General features: G+C 38.9%; 1 long non-coding RNA gene across 1 annotated transcript in view; it reads right to left on the minus strand.

Annotated features, from left to right (window-relative positions):
• Positions 1-20,473, minus strand: part of LOC125092122 (uncharacterized) — an 84,491-nt gene that overhangs the window by 13,596 nt on the left and 50,422 nt on the right. The window lies entirely within an intron of this gene.

Here is a 20,473-nt window from a genome sequence, read left to right on the forward strand (position 1 = left end):
GGAAAGGGGCAGGTGTGTGAGCAGAGGAGGGGGAGGGGCACAGGGAGAGGGAGAAAGAGAATCCCAAGCAGACTCTATGCTGAGTGGGGAGCCTCACATGGGGCTTGATCCCAAGACCCTGAGATCATGACCTGAGCTGAAACCAAGAGTTGAATGCTCAAATGACTGTGCTACCCAGGTGCCCTGTAACTACATATGTTTAGGTATAGAATAGGTACTCAAAAATTACTAATTTCCTCCCCAATCTACCTTTTTAAAAATATTTTATTTATTTATTTGACACAGAGAGAGATCACAAGTAGGCACAGAGGCAGACAGAGATAGAGGGGGAAGCAGGCTCCCCACCAAGCAGAGAGCCTGATGTGGGGCTCGATCCCAGGACCCTGAGATCATGACCTGAGTCAAAGGCATAGGCTTAACCCACTCAGCCACCCAGGCGCCCCCCAGTCTACCTTTTTGAAAGCACCATTTCTCCTTGGCATAACATTATATCTTCTAGAAATTTTTGTGCTACAGTTGAAGCCAAAATATCTAATTTTAATACTTAGCAACTTTATACATGTTGGAAGTTTTGATCAATGTGATTCTCCATTTGGACTACATACATTTTCCCACGAATTACATTTGTAGCATTCTTATATATAAGGGTGGTCTTGTTCTGTGTTACCAGCATGTGCTCAGCAGTCAGACCTCTTTGCTTCAACGTCCCAACATTGCCACTCGTTAGTTGTGTGATATTGAGTATAACTCCAGTGTCAATTCCAACATGTTTTTTCCCCACACCAAGCAGTTCTCTGAGATCAGCCGGGTGTCCTACAATTCAAGTCAATTCTGACACACTCTATCTGGAGATAGTGTCAGATCCCACAGGTTAAGGGCTCAGTCCTGAAAGACACCCCCCACCCCTAATTTCAGCTGCCAATCCTAAACTCAGGTTTTCACCTGTGCTTCTGACTGACTGGCTACATATTAGAGGTTCCAACAACTCCTTCCTTGGTTTTGATTAATTTTCTAGAGAAGCTCACAGAAGTCAGAGAAACATTTTACTTACTAGATGACCAGTCTGTTATAAAAGAATATAACTCAGGAACAGCCAGACGCAAGAGTGGCACAGGGAAGGCATGGGGCAAGGGTGCCAAGTTGCAATGCCTTGTCCAGGTGCCACACTCTCTCTACATCTCCCATGTTCACCAAGATGGAAGTTCTCTAAACCCTGTCTTTTTGGGTGTTTATGGAGCTTTCATTACATAGATATGATTGATTAAATCATTGGTCATTAGCCATGGATTCAACCTCTCTTTCCTCTCCCTTCTCCAGAGCTCACACAGATAGGGACTGAAAATTCTAATCTTCCAGCCATGTGGTTGGTTCCCCTGGCAACCAGCCCCCATCCTGAGGTGCTTCCCAAAAGTCACCTCATTAACATAAACTCAGGTGTGATTGAAAAGGGTTTGTTAACCAAAGACACTTCTTACTGCTCTTATCGCTTAGGAAATTCCAAGGGTTTTAGGAGCTCTGGGTTAGAAATAGGGATGAAGACCAAATACAAATTTCTTATAAATCATAGTATCACATGTGCAAGTCACTTCACCTTCCTGCACCTATAAGGATAATGGTCGTATTATCTTCAGGGGTTTAATGATAAGGTTATGTGAGTTGACACGTGTCTACTCTTCAGAGCAGTTTCTGGCATAGAATAAGCTGCGAGCAAACATTAGGATTTTTTATAGTAGTTACTAATGGAGAAAACCCAAGTATAAAACTTTCATCTTCCTATGGAATGTCCCTGTTCCTCCTGTATTAGTGAATTTGCTAGGCACTGAAAACATTTAGTGTCAAGAGGGAGCTGTCAACCCGGGTCATTTGAGGATAGTTTAATAAATACATTTACAAATGAGTAGTCAGAGTATAGGAGAACCACAAAGGATAATGAGTGTCCCCAGGGCTAGTAAGTGCTGAAGGCTGTTACCGCCCCGGAGCCTTAAGGTATGAGGGGAGGGAAGTGCTCCTGGCACAGAGAACCAGACAAGGCAGTGTGGAGAGCGAAGGGGGATAGGAGCTCTAGCCTTTGATGGAGGAAAGCAGCCAAGATGGGGGTGGGGGGGAGGGGGGACGGCTGGGCAGAGAGGGAGCTGGGGCGCTAAGTCCTCTGCCCTTCCTTCCTCTCTCCCTCTAGTCTCTGGCCTCTACTCCCTAATGGCCAATCTGAAGCCCAACTAGAAGGGTCAGCGCAGGCTGCAGAAAGGGGAAGAGGGGGAACCCTTGACGAATGGAAGATACCAGTTGTAATAATCGTGCTGATTCTTACACTTAAAAATCTGGCAGTTTCATAAAGTTACATCTGATTCTTCAGCAAGAAGTGAGTTTACTTTTTGTGGAAAGAACATCTTTCATAGAAGGCTATTATCTATTGAAGTGTGTGATGTTTCTATGAGCCCTCTAGGCGTAGGACTTGTGTTAACTTTAATTTCTATTGGGGTCAATGAGTCTCATAGATGGAGAAATTAGGTTTCATGGAAAAAAAATACTATTTGAAACCAAAGCTAATCATCTCATACATATATGTACTTGGCCAGGAGAGGGATAAGGTTTGAGATTTCGTTGAGTGCAGTCCATCTCCAAAGATGTAGACTCCATATATACATCTTACTGACCGTGAATCAGTGGCATCATCTGTGTAAATGAAGACTTATGAAGGGAGCAAAAGAACAGGTGTGAAATGTGATCTTTGAAGACTCTGGTGTGCTTTTAACACCATCCGTACCAAAGGACCCTTATCCATTATTCTATCCCTTCTTGTTCCCAAAGGCACCCCATGTAGCTTCTCACACATATTCTTTTGAACTGCAAAGCCTTGATTATCATTACAAACTTCAGCCTCCTCTTCTCTTTCAGCAGGTTTTGGCGCAAACTCAGTTCCCATTAGGGACAGCCTTGATAGATCCCTCCCTCTCTTCCGCTAACAAAGATTATCAGGTGGGTTGCTAACCGAGTTCCCTGACAACCCTCTTTCCTGGCACGGTCCCCTTACTTCTCACAGTTGGGCCAGTAGGGAGCAAGACAGTGTCTCGGGTTTTTATTATGGAACTTTCTTTGGATCATTGGGGTTCAGCTTGCACATTTAATAAGAAATTTGGTCTCACTCACACACTCTCTTGCTCATCCCCAGACCTACTCCATTGTTTTCTAAGCTCTTCCGAGTCACTTAAAAAGAGCATTCAGCTTCCCTTTCTTCATGTCTCTGACAAAATAATAGAACCCAGAACCTTTAAAACTCCACTAAAAGTGCATAAATCCCTCCCCCGCTCCCACTAAAAATGATTTCCCATGTTTCTCTTTATCTGGTGGATTAGTGTGGTTGTTTTCATACCAGGCTGTTGGGAGTTTAATGTTAAGTGTTTCATTAATAATGCTTTGTGCTTTAGAAAAAATTGAAACAGATAAATCCTGACTGTGAACAGAACTTATTTATTTTATTCTTTGTGCTTAACATCACAGGGAACAGTTTAAAACCAGTTTTGTTTGTACTTCAAGACACAGAAAAGCAGTACTTTACAAGCCACAGCCACAGAGATAGAATTAATTAGGGGAAGGATAATAATGGCTTTACAATTTAAAAATAAATGTTTGCTTCTATCAGTAATAAAAGGATAAAGATCACTACATAGAGAGAAGAGGCAAAAGGAAAAACCCCATACATCTTCTTGGAATAACAAGGCAAACTCATGGGTGCACTAACAATAGAATTTGTACACAAAATAATTAAAACGGGAAATTCCTAGTTTCACTTTCTTTATTTGAAGTGAATTTGTGACTCTCCTCTTGGCAGTACTTGCAGTCATTCAGTTTCCATCACAAAATAACCTTGACTCATCTTCTCTTCAGTCTGGTCCTCTGCGACAGTATTATTATAACTAATTCACATATGAGTGACAAGAGTGAGCCTTCTCCAACACTGGCAGCAGCCCTCCCTCTCATACCTGTCCCTTCCTCCAGCCATGCAAAGCACCAGATGCAAGCTTGAATCTGGTGGTGAACTTAAACCACAGGAGATCAACCTTGCTCCAAATTTTAAAAAATTACTTCTTCGATGTCCCTGAGAGATAATCACACAGTGTCTGCTTGAACACCTTCCATGAGGGGAGCTCATTCTTTACTAAGGGTTCCATTTCATGTGTGTTTAAATGCGAGGCCTTGTCATTGAGGGAACACCTGCCTCCCTGGAACTTTCTAGCTGCTGGTTCTAGGAAATGCTGAAACATCACAGGTTGATTGTTCTTTCTTCTATATGACATACTTCTTCAGATTTGGAAGATCAGTATCATGTTCCTCTAAGTTTCTTTGCTTTAGGATAAATTTCTGTGACTTCCACATTATTCACCATCCTGGCTGCTTGCCTTGAGACTTTTTTTCTAACTTGTGAAAGTTCTTTAGTTGGAACATCTAAAAATGCACGAAATGTATGGGTGTTGGTCTTACCAGTACTATTAGGCTCTACAATAATGATTCCAAATACCTATCCATGTAGACTGAAAATTGCATTTTTATGTTTTTTACTGGACAAATGATCCTGTGGGCTTCAAATGACGTTGGAATTGTCTTAAACCTAATCTCTTCTTCAAATGACTTGAGGTGAAACGTGGTCTTTCATTCTAAACTTCAAAAATGAATTTTTGGTATCGACATGCAGAACTCACTAGTAATCCTTCCAAAATATTATGTTGGAGCACATGGGTGGCTCAATCAGTTGAGTGCCTGACTTTTGATTTCAGCTCAGGTCATGATCTCATGGGTCGTGGGACTGAGCCCCAAGTTAGGATCTGTGCTGAGCATGCTTAAGATTCTCTCTCCCCCTCTTCCTCTTCCCCTCCCCCTCTCACGGGGGTTCTCTATTTTTTTTCTGTAAATAAATAAATAAATAAAATATTTAAAAATATAAAATATTATGTTTATTCCAGGAAGGAGAGACGATGGCAGTGTAGTAGGAGGACCCTAGGCTCGCCTCAGTCTGTGACCACAGCTAGATAATCATCAAGTAATTCTGAATGCTCAAGAAATTGACCTGAGGACTGACAGAACAAACTGCACAACTAGAAGGAGAGAAGGGGTCACTTCAAGGAAGGAATAGCGAAGATCACCATAGGCGTGGGCAGTGGTAGAGAATATGCCTCTTGCTGCTGCACAAAACACATATGGCAGGTGATGATACCAAACAGCTAACTCCCAGAGAGACCCAAAACAGCACATCGTGGTGCTTGTGGATCTCTTGGGTAAAAGGGTGGTCCACCTTCATGTCACACAAAGAACGTTTGAAGGGCAAAAGAAAAGAACAAGATGATCTTTGTGTTCTTACAATGGTAGAATTATTATGTGAAAGAGAGATACAATTTTTGTCTGTGATACAAAAAAAGCCAGAAAGAAGGGAGCTACAGGATTTAGATTTTAGAGCAAAAGAGAGTCATTTCATTTAAACTAGGTTTTAAGCATTTTGTACAATGTAAGCAATGCTGTTTGCTTACCAGGGCCCCTGGGTGGCTCAGTTGGTTAAGCATCCAACTCTTGATTTCCGCTCAGGTCATGATCTCAGGGTTGTGAGAGAGATCAAGAGCTGGGTCAGGTTCTACACTCAGTTTGGGGTCTGCTTGAGATTCAAGCTCCCTCTGCCCCTCCCCACCCACGTGCTCACAAGCCCTCTAATAACTAAATAAGTCTTTAAAAAATACTGTTTGCTTACTTGTCTGCTTTCATCACCATACTGTGTGTTACATCCCCGTGACTTACTTATTTTATAATTGGAAGTTTGTGTTTTTTGACCACCTTCACTTATCTTGCCTAGTTCCTATCTCTGGCAACTACCAGAGATAGTTTTCCATTTTCTGTACCTATGAGCTTCTGTACCTATGAGCTTGGTTGTTGTTGTTTCGATTCCACATGTAAGTGAGATCATATGGTATTTCTTTTTCTTTAACTTACTTTAATTAGCAGAATATCCTCAAATTCCATCCATGCTGTCACAGGTGGAAAAACTTTATTCTTTTTGTCTGAGTAATGTTCCATTGTATATGTATGCCATATTCTCTTTGCCCGTTTATCTTTTGATGGACACCTGGGTTTTTTTTTCCCCATATCTTGGCTATTAATGACAATGTTGCACTGAACATGGGGATGCAGGTATCTTTTCAAGACATTTTTGTTTGTAAACATCCAGACGGTATTCTGCATTTATAAATATATGATCGTGTATGTGTCTATGCATTGTATATAACAAAAATGAATTATATTTAATATACTGTTTTGTAACTCACTTTTTAATTTAACAGTATTATAAAAATGTTTCCACATAAGAATATAAGTACATTTAGATAGATAGATGGATTGATATCAGTGTATGTATTTATCCAGTGGATCTATATCTCATCTTTTGTAAGATGCACAGTTTTCCATTATATAGATTGCTATAATTTATTAATCAATCCTCTTTTACTAGTCATTAGGTTATTCACATTTTTACATGCTTTCTATGTGTTAATATAAAACATTTTTTGTTTTATTACAAAACATGTACAATGAATATAATACTCCGATAAATTAAAAAATATTATGTGGATTCTAACTCAATATTTTGGATTTTAATTATATCATTCAGTGTATTAGCTTCAAACATCATGGCATCTGAAAATCTGGAAAACATGCCTTTTATATCCCCTTGATACAGGAAGCACATCACTAGAGACTTTGCCCTGGTAGACATCAATATATTAGTCATGTGTCAATGGTCCATGTTGATAACAAAAAAAAAAAATAGACAAATCACCAGTATTCCATTATTCAACTGCTATTTCTGAGTGCCTGTGATGTTTCAAAACCAGTGCCAGGTATGCCAGATTATTGTGGTAACAGACCAGAACTTGTTTGCACTCTGTATCTGTGCCCATGGATATTCTAAATCTGGGTTTAGCTATTTGACTTCCTTTGTCCCCCACCTCCCCTCTGGTAAGCATATGTGTGTTCTTTATAATTAAGAGTCTGTTTCTTGATTTCTCTCTCTTTTTTTCCCTTTGCTCATTTATTTTGTTTCTTAAATCCCACATATGAGTGATATCACACAGTATTTGTCTTTCTCTGACTGGCTTATTTCCCTTAGCATGATACTGTCTACCTCTATCCATGTGGTTGCAAATGGCAAGAATTAACCCTTTTTTATGGCTGAGTACTATTCTGTTGTGTGTGTGTGTGTGTGTGTGTGTGTATAAAGATAGATAGATATAGATATAATTATATATAATTTATATCTATATATTTATATAGATTTTTATATAATTTATATAAATTTTTATAAATTTATATAATTTATAGCTATATATTTATATCTCTATATATAGATATATAGATTTATCTATATATATTTTTCTATATTTATATCTATATCTATATATATCACATCGACTTTATCCATTTATGGATCGATGGACACTTGGGCTGCTTCCAAGTAAATTTTATCTACTAGTAAATTTTTACATTAGGTCAAACTAAAATAATCGGTGTTCAAATACTACTTAGAAATCATGGGTCATAGCAACATCTGGGAACTAACGGTTTTAATTTTGCAGTTGCCATATTTCTAAGATGAACGGTCATTTGGTCCCATTTCTGGCAATCGCGATTGCTATTTTTACTGTTACTCAAGATTGTTCCTGGCACCTTCAGTACTAGTTGACTTATCCTCTTGGCCCTTTATTATGTCAAGGTGGGAAGTGATGCCTAAAGTGTTCCTGGTTAGTGGATGTAAATAAGATTTCCATTAGAGATATTTGCACTTAGTAGGAGTCTTAAACATCAAAGGACTTCTGTACTCAAAGGAGTTATGCTATATTAATGGTCTGGAATTTAAGGAACAAAACTAATGAGCAAAGGGGAAAAAAGAGACAAAGCAAGAAACAGACTTAATTATAGAGAACACACACTGATGGTTATCAGGGGGGAAGGGAGTGGGGGTTGGGGGAAATATGTGGTGGGAATTAAGGAGTACATCTGTCGTGATGGGCACCAGGTAATGTATGGAGGTGTTGAATCACTATATTGTACACCTGAAACTAATGTAATGTTGTACATTGACTAACTGGAATAGAGATAAAAACTTAAAGAAAGACAATAATGGCCTGGCATGAAGAATGGCTTGCATTTTGTAATGGACCATATTCCTGCTCTGCAAATCACAAAACCACAGACTATTCCAATAAAGCCTATCTTTAATACTGGCCCTCAGGAAGAGAGTGTTTTTGTTCTAAACTCTGAATTTACCAAGTTCTGATATTTTTGTAAATTACGATAAAATTGAATTCCTAGCTGTTACAGCAAAGTAAAATTGCTGTGACTGTATTTTTTTTAAAATTTGGTTACTCCTCAGTTTTTGTACTTAATCTTGTGAACTGACAACAAACAATTCACAGACCTGGCCTGGTCTGCAGGCCACTCTATGAGCAGTGCTGCACTGAGATATTCTGGACAGGAAGGGATATTCAATACAAGCTCTGGGTTCCCCACCTACCCTCCCCCCACCGACAATATCTCAACTGTCTTACTGTCACATATCAGCAGAAAGTGGGGAGCATGAAGGTATCACTGTTTAGAGGATATCACTATTATATATAATAATACTTAGTAATGAGTAATGGCAAAAGATTACCATTAATACCATCTTCTGGCAATCATTACGATAATCATTTTTCAGTCCCATAATACATGAGAGGAATTAATTCACTCATCAAATGTATACTGAGCATCCACGTGTGTAAGAGACTCTGGCCTGAGAGTTACAGACACATCACTGTATAAAACAGATAAGCCTTGGCCCTTATAAGGCTTATGTTGTAATAGGAAGTCTTCAAAATACAGAATCGGTTTTCACTGGACCCTGCATTTTCTCCCCACTGCTGTTGGCACAAATGCTTGGATAAACCTCATTAACTTTATCACACTTAATTCTTAGCTTCTTTCTTTCATGATAATTTTTCAATGAGTTTGGATCATTTGTATTTATTTCCTGACCTAAGGGTATAATTTTGGAGTGCTTCTCATTTGCCCTTTTCTGAGCAATTAAAAAAAAAAAAACAACATTTAAAAGTTCAATTCTGATCAATTCTTTCATTTGTATTAATATGACCATGCCCTCCATGGAAAAATGAGGACTAGAAAGAGGAAAAAGACTACTGATTTGCAGAAGTACATGCCTGAAAGTGAAAATTACAAAACAGGAAGTTCAGCTTACCATTTTTAACATGGAAACATTAACCACAGTAATTATTTTTAAGTACCAATCTACATGATGGATCCTGGAAAATAAGTTTATGAAATGAATTATCCTGAGAGCTGCTAGTGGATAATAAATTGGAATGGAACTGTGAATGACCTGCTTTCCAGCATGAACAGCATTGGCAAATACCTGCAAAAGCCAGATCTGTCATTTACAAGCAACGTGACAGGTGGCTTTTAATGCTGTGTGATTCCGAGCAAGTGACTTCAGTGCTCTGGGTCTGTTTCCTTATCTGTAAAATGGTGATAGAATGGTCCCTTTCACATAGAGTTGCTATGAGGAGTAACATGATTTTTTTTCTGCAAGGTGCTTGACATAGGGACTGGTACATAGTAAGTGTTTAATAAGTATTAGTGATTCTGGAGGGGACTGAGGCTACTGTGAGGACCTACGTTTTTAAACTTGATTTCTTTTTTTTTTTTAAGATTTATTTATTTATTTGAGGGAGAGAGAGCTTGAGCAAGCAGGGGGAGGGACAGAGGAAGAGGGAGAGAAAGGCAGAGAAGCAGAATCCCTGCTGAACATGGAGCCGGATGCAGGGCTTGATCCCAGGACCTTGAGATCATGATCTGAGCTGAAACCAAGAGGAGGAGGCTTAACTGACTGAACCACCCAGGCACCCCTATATTTGATTTCTGAACATTTTTAGAAGCAGCTGTCAGAGAGAAATTCCTCTGCTAGTTGTCCAGGAAGAGTGAACCAGCGTGATAATTTTTAGATTCCTGAGGGAAACGACCATTTCGTTTTCCTACTATAATTAATTCGAGAGACAAAAAGACATTTTTAAAAATCCCAATTGCAGCATTCTACCAAATACCAGTAGCAGTTTCCCCAGATGTTAACAAGAAAAGAGTGGGTTCAAAGCATGTAATCGAAATCAGCCAAGTTCCAAGAAGTAGATTACAGAGGTTATGTATGAGTCATTGGTCAGAGAGAGCAGACTCCTTTGCTTGTCCCCAGAGCAGAATGTTCTCTGAAGACATTTCCTCCTAACCTGTTCAGCGATTTCCTGCCTCTTCACTGCTACAATCTGCTACTTCAAACAGGCTTGGCATAGTGTCCTAGAAGAAGAGACTGTTCCTTCTTGTCCCTGACTGAAATGACTCGATGAGAGTCTCCCTCCTTCTCAGAATATCACTAGTAAAGCCCTACTTCTTAGAGGTTGAAACTCTAAAGGTCTCATGTTCTGGAACACTACCTTGAACACAGAATGATGCTTACTTTAATAAAAATTTGCTGATTACCATTAGCTATACATTCAGAAGTAAAACTAAGTAAGACTGCTTAGAAACAAACATATCCTGGAGAAGAGCATAGTATTTGGAGTATCATAGTTATCTGATACCATTATCAATTTAAAAATAAATGGACAAGCTCTTTTTTAACAGTAGGAAGTTTTACTGTTTCCCCTTTTCCTGGAAATTAAATTTTTATTCCACTTCAGTCATACAAGTTATCCTGTCTTTATCCATTTAGAAAATATTTATAAGAATCAAAATTAACATTTTAAAATTCCCATGGTCATTCATCTTTAGGTACAAAAAATTCTTTGTTATGGATTAACTATGTTGGCAATTATTAGAACCCAACCCAAAACACTATATGGCACACAATTCGACACATAATTATTAAAAATTAAAAGTAAAAATTTGTTAAACACTTTTAACAAAGTGCCTGAGTAGCTCAGTCAGTTGAGTGACCGACTCTTGATTTTGGCTCTGGTCATGATCTCCAGGTGGTGGGATCGAGCCCTGAGTGGGCTCCGCACTCAACAGGGACTCTGCTTAGAGTTTCTCTCTCCCTCTACCTCAGCCCCTCCCCATGCTCATGTACAAGCTCTCTCTCTCAAATAAATAAATAAAATATTTTAAAAAGTGCTTCTCTTGGGGCGCCTGGGTGGCTCAGTGGGTTAAGCTGCTGCCTTCGGCTCAGGTCATGATCTCAGAGTCCTGGATCGAGCCCCGCATCGGGCTCTCTGCTCAGCAGGGAGCCTGTTTCCTCCTCTCTCTCTGCCTGCCTCTCTGCCTGCTTGTGATCTCTCTGTCAAATAAATAAATAAAATCTTTAAAATAAATAAATAAATAAATAAATAAGTGCTTCTCTTGACGACATGACTAGGGATTTTTTTTCCTAATTCATTTATATTTCTGGATGAATGTTAATTATACAAAGAGACAGAACTCCACATCGAGTCGATTCTCACTGTTTGCTCTTCTAGATCTAAGTACTGATAAACCTTCATATAAATAAGTAGATGGGAATAGAACTTTAATGAAAGTTAAAGGTATAAGACTCCATTCTTTTAACTCCTGTATTATATGCCAATATAAGATAGTCATATATCAAGAATGCATTTTAATGATCTATTAGCTGACAACTGAGTTAGGTACTCCTATTTTCTTGAACACACACAAAAAAAACTGGAAACCACCTGTCATGCTAAAGGATTTGTTACCAAGTCATTAGACTCATTTGCTTTTTCAAGAGCAATACTAATATTTCTAATTATTTTTTGACACCCACATATTTCAATGCTCTGGGGGGGAATGTATTATAGTAATATTTGGACAGGAGAAAAAATAAAGTAATAGAAGTATAATTCTGTAAAGGCAGGCTGCAAAGGGGTTGGTATTACCAATTTTAGGTAAGAGCATATATGAAAGCTAGGATCTGGAAATTGATTTTCTTAGCGTTCTTAGTGCCTATATACCCTTGGGAAGGCTGTGTATTCCCATGATAACCCAAACCCACTTTGAAGACTGTTCCACCAACAGAACAACAGTGACAAAGCCCTTTTTAAGAAACTACACTTAAAATATTTGAAGTCACGCTCATTGTAATTAGTCTTTTTTTTTTTTTTTTTACCATTTGTAATGTTTGAACTTATGCTCACTCTGTACAATTCAAATGACACAGAAGGATGCAGAGAAAAAGAGTAAAAATCTTTCACCTTCCCTCAACCCCTAATTCCCAGGGATAACCAATTCCTAGTAATTTGCTATGTTTCAGATAATCTGGGGGTCACTTGCCTCTATCTGCCAAGGAGGATTTCATTTAACAGGATGATCTTGTGCTAGCTGTGTTCAGTAGCCCCCCAGGGTAAGTGTGGAGCTTTTCATTCCATGTCACCATGCCCCTGCGGGGAGCCCATCATAGGCTGACTGGCCTAGAGTCAGACCTTGAGATGAAGATTCATGTGTGGGTGATTTATTAAGTAACTGTTCCGGGGGAAACTGATAAGGTACTAAGGGAAGCAGGGCAGGGAATGGTAAGAAACTAGGAATAAAATGTAATCATTTTTGTTTTTGTAAACTGTGTACCTTGGAGCTATTTCCATCCTATGACATATGTTTCTGGCTCAATGTTTTAAATAATTACATGGTTTTCCAGTATTCCATGATACAGATGTGCCATAACATTTAATCTTTACTGATGTTCCTAAAAAGGGAAATTCCAAGTTTTTGGTCTTGAATGCAATTTATAAAACACTCATATTTCCTTGGACACATATAATCACTCTGTAAGAAGTATCAATAGGAATGCCATTTGCTGAGTCCAATTTATTCAAAGGCTTGACAACTGTTACGAAATTTCCCTTTCAAAAGGTTATAACAACATCACCCCACCATCAATGTGTACAAAAGTGCTCCTTTCCCTCCATATACTTGTAAACTCTCAAGTTACTGGTATTTACAATATTTTGGGGAAAGTGATAGTAAAATGACTATCAATATTACTAATGAGGTTATGGGTTCTTTTCACATACATCAGCTATTTGGGTTTCTTCTATAAGCCATCTGTTCATGTCCTTTCCCTATTAAAAAAAAAAGATTTTATTTATCTGTCAGAGAGAAAATGCGCACAAGCAGTTACAGAGGCCAACAGAGGGAGAAGCAGTCTCCCTGCTGAGCAAGGAGTCTGATGCAGTACTCGATCCCAGGACCCTAGGATCATGATCTGAGCTGAACGCAGATACTTAACCAACTGAGACATCTAGATCCCCTCCTTTCCCTGTTTTTTTTTTGTTGTTGTTACGTGTGTCATTTTCCTATAGTTTCCAAGATTTAAAAAATATTATGGATGATGGTTCTTTGCCTGATAAATGTCCTGAAAATATTTCCCCCAGTCATTTGCTCATCTTTTAATTCTGTTTATGCTCCTTTGTCACATAAAAGTTTTCCATTTTTTTTAAAGATTTTATTTATTTATTTGTCATAGAGAGAGAAGCGAGAGTGAGCACAGGCAGACAGAGTGGCAGGCAGAGGCAGAGGGAGAAGCAGGCTCCCTGCCAAGCAAGGAGCCCGATGTGGGACTCGATCCCAGGACGCCGGGATCATGACCTGAGCCGAAGGCAGCTGCTTAACCAACTGAGCCACCCAGGCGTCCCAAAGTTTTCCATTTTTATGTGGCAAATTTCACCAAGCTGGTTTTTTTTGTGGTTTCGGTGTTCACTGTCTTGAGAGTTACAGAAGGGAGGAGGCGGGGGGAGTGGGGTAACCGGGTGATGGGTATTAAAGGAGGCAAATTGGGCCCCCAGGTGGCTCAGTGGGTTGGGGCCTCTGCCTTTGGCTCAGGTCATGGTCCCAGGGTCCTGGGATCGAGCCCCACATCTGGCTCTCTGCTCCTCAGGGAGCCTGCTTCCTCCTCTCTCTCTCTGCCTACTTGTGATCTCTCTCTGTCAAATAAATAAATAAAATCTTTAAAAAATTTTAAAAAAAATAAATAAAGGAGGCCAAGTGTTGTGATGAGCACTGAGTGTTATATGCAACTAATGAAACAATGAACACTACATCAAATACTAATGATGTACTATATGCTGGCTAACTGAACATAATAAAAAATGGAATGTCCTTCCATATCACAAATATAAAAATGTTCTGCTATATTTTTTTCAGGTACTTTTATTTATTTTTATTTTCTAATTTTTTAAAGTTTTTATTCAAATTTCAGTTAGTTAACATAGAGTGTAATAATAGTTTAAGGTGTATAGTATAGCAATTTAACACTTCCCTACATCAACTAGTGCTCATCACAACAACTGCCCTCCTTCATCAGGCAGTTATATAGTCTGATTTTTAATTTTAAGGTATTTTATCCATTTGGAATTTGTTTTTGTATATAGGGTGAAGGATAGCATATTATTTTTCTCCTGAACGACAGACACTTGTAATGCCATCATTTGTAAGAGACTTCATTTTTCCTATGGATTTCAAATGCCATCTTCATCATATAAAAAATTCCCTTATGGGATGGGACTGTACCCTATTCTTTTCCAGGATCTATGTGCTTATTTTGGTGCCAGTATCACATTATTTTAATCTTTTATGGTATATTTAATACATATAGGGCAAGTTACTATAATTCTAAACATATTCCTTTTTATTTTTGTACGTTTTCTACTCCTAATGAACATCAGGATGAAATTTTTTGGTAAACTGTAAGAATTATTAAACATTTGATGGGTACAATGATTGGGATTGCATTGAGCTTTTAGGTTAATTTTGGAAGAAATGGTCTTTTTTCTAGTACTGAGCCTTACCTTCAAGCGTGTGCTATCTAGATTAATTTATTCAGATATTCTTTCTTCTTTTTCAGTGAAGTTGTATCGCTTTCTCCATTTAAATCTAAAACATCTTATTCTTGGCTGATTCATAGGGTATTTTGCTGGTGCGAATGTGATCTTTTATATTTCATAATTATTAGGAGTATATTAGAAAACCATTGATTTTGTCTGATTATCTTATTACCTTCCTGAACTCTTTTTAAAATTCACTTTAATTTTTTATGACTTGATTTTCTTGTATTTTTAGAAAGGAAAAACATCTAGTGTGAATTATGGCTATTTCACTTTCTCCTTTCCAGCATTTATGCCTCATATTTCTCTTCCAAGTATTTTTAACTTTGGCCAGAACTCCTAACTCAGTGTTGAATTCTAGTGCTGATAGAAGGCATATTTTGTCTTCTTGTTAAGTAATAAGAGAGTTTTTAATATTTTCTCTTAGGGTTCAAATGTTTTCATAGGTTTAGGAAAGTCGTATTTTCAGGTGTCTTTTTAAAATATTTTCTAAAAGCAAAAATAGTTGGTGAATTTTATCACACTTTTGGTAGTTAAATACGATCATATGCTTTTCCTCCTTTTTTCTTTTAATGTATTGTATTTCATTCTTATACTTTGTAATGTTGAATCATTTTATTGTTAGGGTAAACTTTGTAGAGTTTACATGTATTATTTTCTTAGTATGTTGATTTGATAATGTTTTACTCATATTTTTGCATCTATATGGATAGATGAATGTGTTTGCTGGTTCTGTGTGTGTGTGTGTGTGTGATGTATTATCTAAATTGGATATGTGCCTTATACTAAGTTCTTAGAATAAGTCAGAAAGCCTTCCAGGTACTGAATATTATTGCACTACTTTGATGAAAACGTTCTTTTTTTTTTTTAATTTATTTGACAGACAGAGATCACAAGTAGGCAGAGAGGCAGGCAGAGAGAGGGGGGGAAGCAAACTCCCTGCTGAGCAGAGAGCCCGATGTGGGGCTCAATCCCAGGTGGAGCTGAAGGCAGAGGCTTAATCCAATGACCCTACCCAGGCGCCCAGATGAAAACATTCTTAACCTCTTCCTGAAAGCTACCACTTAGCTCAGCTATAATAATCTGTTTTAGAAGGTTTTTCAGTCTATAACTGATTAAAATTCCAAATTGGAGTATCAAGTGTAGTGAATAAAGGTTGCTGACTGAAGGCAAGGGAAGAGACAAATAAATATAGAAGCACTGATAACAACAAGAAATGACCCTTGAATGTCCATAATTTCTTGGACTTGCTACAGGTATCCAAAATCAAAGACAGAACCAGCAATGAATCATACTCTTGGGCTAACACTCCATCCATGGAATAATGCCTAACAGCAGTTTTTTAAATTGTACATTAATATTTTCAAGTGTTCATAATTATGGCTCTGAATCACAATGGGAACATTTACATTATGTTGACCATGAAGAGTAGGACATTTAAAAAGTTAACTTCAAAATGTTGAAAATTAAACAAAATATGTGGTTTTGCAGAGCACGTTAATCTGTCTGGGTTTGTTATATTTAACTATTATTCTATGTCAGCAGCTCTCTCGGTTTAGCTGCACATTAGAATTTATTTCAGAATATAGCCATGTCTAGGTCTTACCATCTGAGATTCTTATCTAATGGGTAGCGGATGAGCGCAGGACATCAGTGTGTTGAAAAACCTTCCCAGGGGATTCTATTGTGGAGACAAGGCTGGAAAACACTGACATTTGAATAGATGGGTGGTTCTCAATCACTGGCAGTTCTGCTCCCCCATGGGACACTGGCAGTTTGGAGACGTTTCTAGTTGTCACAGCTAGGGGGAGAGGGCTTCTGTTATTTAGTGGGTAGAAACCAGGGATACTATAAACATACTACAGTGCACAGACCAGCCCCCCCAACAATATCAGAATAATCTGATCCAAAATATCAATAGTGCCAAAGTTGAGAAACTCTGGCCTAGACCTATCTCAGCCTTACTTTCCATGTTCAATGTATCACCAGACTTGCGGATTCCAGACTAATCACTGATCCAATCAGACCACCCACTGTCACCATTTTAATTCAGACCAGCATCCTGTCACAGTTTGATACTGTGAGGGTCTGATCTCCCTCCCTCCAGTCTTGCCATCCTCCATTACGTTCCCAACTCCAAGGGCAAGGTGATCATTTTAAGACAGAAATCTCATCATAATCCCTTACTGAAATCATTCAATGGTTTGGAGTTCTGAACCTACTCTCCTACTGTTTTGTTTTGTTTTAAATGCTAAACTGGAGATACAACTAAATGATTCTAATCCCTTCAAGGTCTTGTTCCTCTCTGGAGGAGTTGCTCTTTCTGCTACCTGGAATGCCACTGGTTTCTTCAGCTTAGCTAATCCTTTTTCTCTATTTTGGGTTTCGTGTTTAGAGACTACCTCCTGTGGGGAACCCCACCTGAACTCCCATTCTGGGCTGAGTAACTATCCTAAGTCTTCCCATAGCAGGTGTTTATTTCTCCTGTCAGAAAGTGAGTGAGGGCACCTGGGTGGCTCAGTGGGTTAAGTCTCTGCCTTCAGCTCTGGTCCTGGTCTTAGGGTCCTGGGATCGAGCCCCACATCAGGTTCTCTGCTCAGCGGGGAGCCTGCTTCCTCCTCTTTCTCGGCCTGCCTCTCTGCCTACTTGTGATCCCTCTCTGTCAAATAAATACATAGAATCTTAAAAAAAAAAAAAAGAAAGAAAGTGACTGAGCTGTCTGATTAGATCCAAAATTCCATGAGGGCAGAAATGGTGGATGTTTTGAGCATTGCTGTTGTCATTAGAGCTTTATATAATTCCTGGTTCATAGTGAGTATTCAGTGTTTCAATTGTTGCCTGCTTAATTATTTGTATAATGAAGAAATGAATTATATATAATATTTGGTTTCTTAACATTCTGGAAAAATAGAATATGACTTTACTCACATCATCTTTTTAAATTGGAAGGGTTCGCTTTCTTATAGCAACATGATGCTACTCATTCATATTAAAATCAAGTTGAATTTCTTCCTGAAAACAATTTCTAAGTGTCCATTTAAGGTAAACCTCTTTAAGGTAACCAAAAAAAGTCAATCCAACTCTTGAACCAGCAATTAACAAAAAGTGCTCACTGAAAGTCAACGCTACATCAATTGCATTATGTTAAGTATTTCAGAAGAATACCAGAAACACACTTTTTTGTCTGTAGGAAAATCATCTCACAACACCTGGCACATAATAAGTTCTCATGAAAGCTACGAAGACTGATCAGAATGAGTAAACTCTGACCTTGACACAAATCAATTTTCACGCACAAGTTTTGAATGTAAGCACTTCAAGAACTGGTTCCTATGTGAGTTCTTTCAGAGTTAACTGTTAAATATTTTGTAAATGAAGAGAAACATGCTAACAGCAGCATTTTTTGTCTTAAGTCACTTAGGAGATACTGAAATCCAGTGAAATCCAGAGGTGGTACAGAGCCAGATTTTTTTTTTAAGATTTTATTTTTTATTTATTTGACAGAGAGAGAGAAAGAGAGAGAGATCACAAGTAGGCAGAGAGGCAGGCAGAGAGAGAGAGGGAAGCAGGCTCCTGGCTGAGCAGAGAACCTGATGTGGGGCTCGATCCCAGGACCCTGAGATCATGACCTGAGCCAAAGGCAGAGGCTTTAACCCACTGAGCTACCCAGGCGCCCCCAGAGCCAGATTTTAATTGAGACAGTTAACTCTGAAATTTCAGACTTACATAGTAGTATTTAAGTTGTTATAGTATAGACTATATATTTCCCCCCTAAACTTATCTAGTTACAGAGCATATATTTTAATGTGTTATAAAGTATGTTGATACCCATATAATTACATGACTATGATCACGAAGTAAATTTTCTATTAGCTGTTGACATGCAAAAGTTTGTGTCTATATTTTTCCCTATTTCTGTTTTTCTAGAAGTGATTAATTAGCACTCCAACTATAAAGCTTCTATTTTCCTTGTCAATGACAATTTCAAGGCCTCTGAGCTGCCTCTAGCTTGACCTTGGTTTAAAAGCACAAAGAATAGCAACCTTGAAACTGGCATCAACAAGATTCATTCTACAGAAACCAGATGCAGCACAATAGGGGAAAAAAAACACGTTTGATTTTAAGTTTTTACAGAAATTGCTCACGATATTTCTTCTTAAAGACTTTTAAGGGCCAGCGTCCTTCATCTCACAAAGGGAAACACTGCCACTCTGACACTTAATGCTGGCCAAAACAGTCATCTGGAGACCCCTCTGCATTGTTCCCTTTGATGGACACATGGCAACGCGGTCCACACAGCCCTAAGAGGGTAACAGCAGGATGGGACCTGGGAGCGGGGAAGCTTTCCAGTGGCGGATGCTGCCGATGAAAGCCTGCTGAAAAGCATTTCATAAACATTTGAACAAGAAGGTTATAAAGCTATACTAGCATCATGCAGTTCAAACTGAGATGCATGTATTATTTCATACTTAAGGGGAGTGGTTTTCCATTGTCTTATAGCAGTGTGCATTGACGGTGCAGCGCCGTGGCTGTCCTTTGCCCATGGAATGAAATGGTTAATTGTCTCTCCCTTCTGAGGCGAGAATACCTATATTCATGACGGAAGATGTCTCCTGGCGTGGGGGCGGAAGGGCAGAGAGTGAAGACAGGAGCTAGGAATTGGCTCTTAGTTGTTAATCTGGGTTTTCTGCGTCAGTATTACCTAGGTATCTCCTAGAGACGAAATCACGCTGATTAAATTGTCATTCGGCTGTCATCTTAAGTTATGCTAGAAGGATCTTAAAAATTAACCTGAAAGCTCTTCTTGCCAAATTATGAATATATAAATGCTCCTATCCTTCCATCCGTCCCTATTGCTTCCTTACAGGCAAATAAAATTATTCATATCCAAGGAGCCACATCAGAAAGAGTTCGATTGAAAATGTGGAGAACATCCATGTAACAGGGTTTCAACAGCTGAATATTCATTTCAAAAATGAAAGATGTGCACTGAGACTTTCTTTTGCCTTAGCGCCGTGGCAGGCTGGTAAACATTTCACAACTGGCTCCCTGAAAAGATAAGAGTCCAGATTCTTAGCATTTGCAGAATCTGTGGTGTAAATATTCCCACCATGGCCCATTCCAAGCTCTTGCTGAGATGTCACCCAAGGTGAGGCTCCGAAGCAGCTGGGAAGCCATGTGCGCCTTGGGCTCGCCCGAGGGGGCGCTAGCAGCCCGAGCACTCCTCAGCCTTAATTGTCTGCCATCTGTCCCTGCCTTTCCACTTCGACGCCCCATTCAAACCTTCATTACCGCTAGCCTAAAACATCACAATATTAGAACATCATGATCGCACTGCTCCCCCAATTTCTCGGCAGTCCCTCACTGTTTTTATCAGTTACTACCGATCTCAGCGGCTCTCGATGAGCAATGACCTGTGACAAGCACGATGGATTCCTAGAAACAGGATCCATTGTCACTGCCCCCACATGGCTTACGAGCTAGCCAGAGAGACAAATACACATTTTGAAAATTCACAGTTGCATGAGACAAACATCTAAGGACTAGTTCCAAAACAAATTGTATTAGGATCTCAGAGGAAGAGG

The sequence above is a fragment of the Lutra lutra genome, chromosome X (genome assembly GCF_902655055.1).
Source record: "Lutra lutra chromosome X, mLutLut1.2, whole genome shotgun sequence".
Lineage (NCBI taxonomy): Eukaryota > Metazoa > Chordata > Mammalia > Carnivora > Mustelidae > Lutra > Lutra lutra.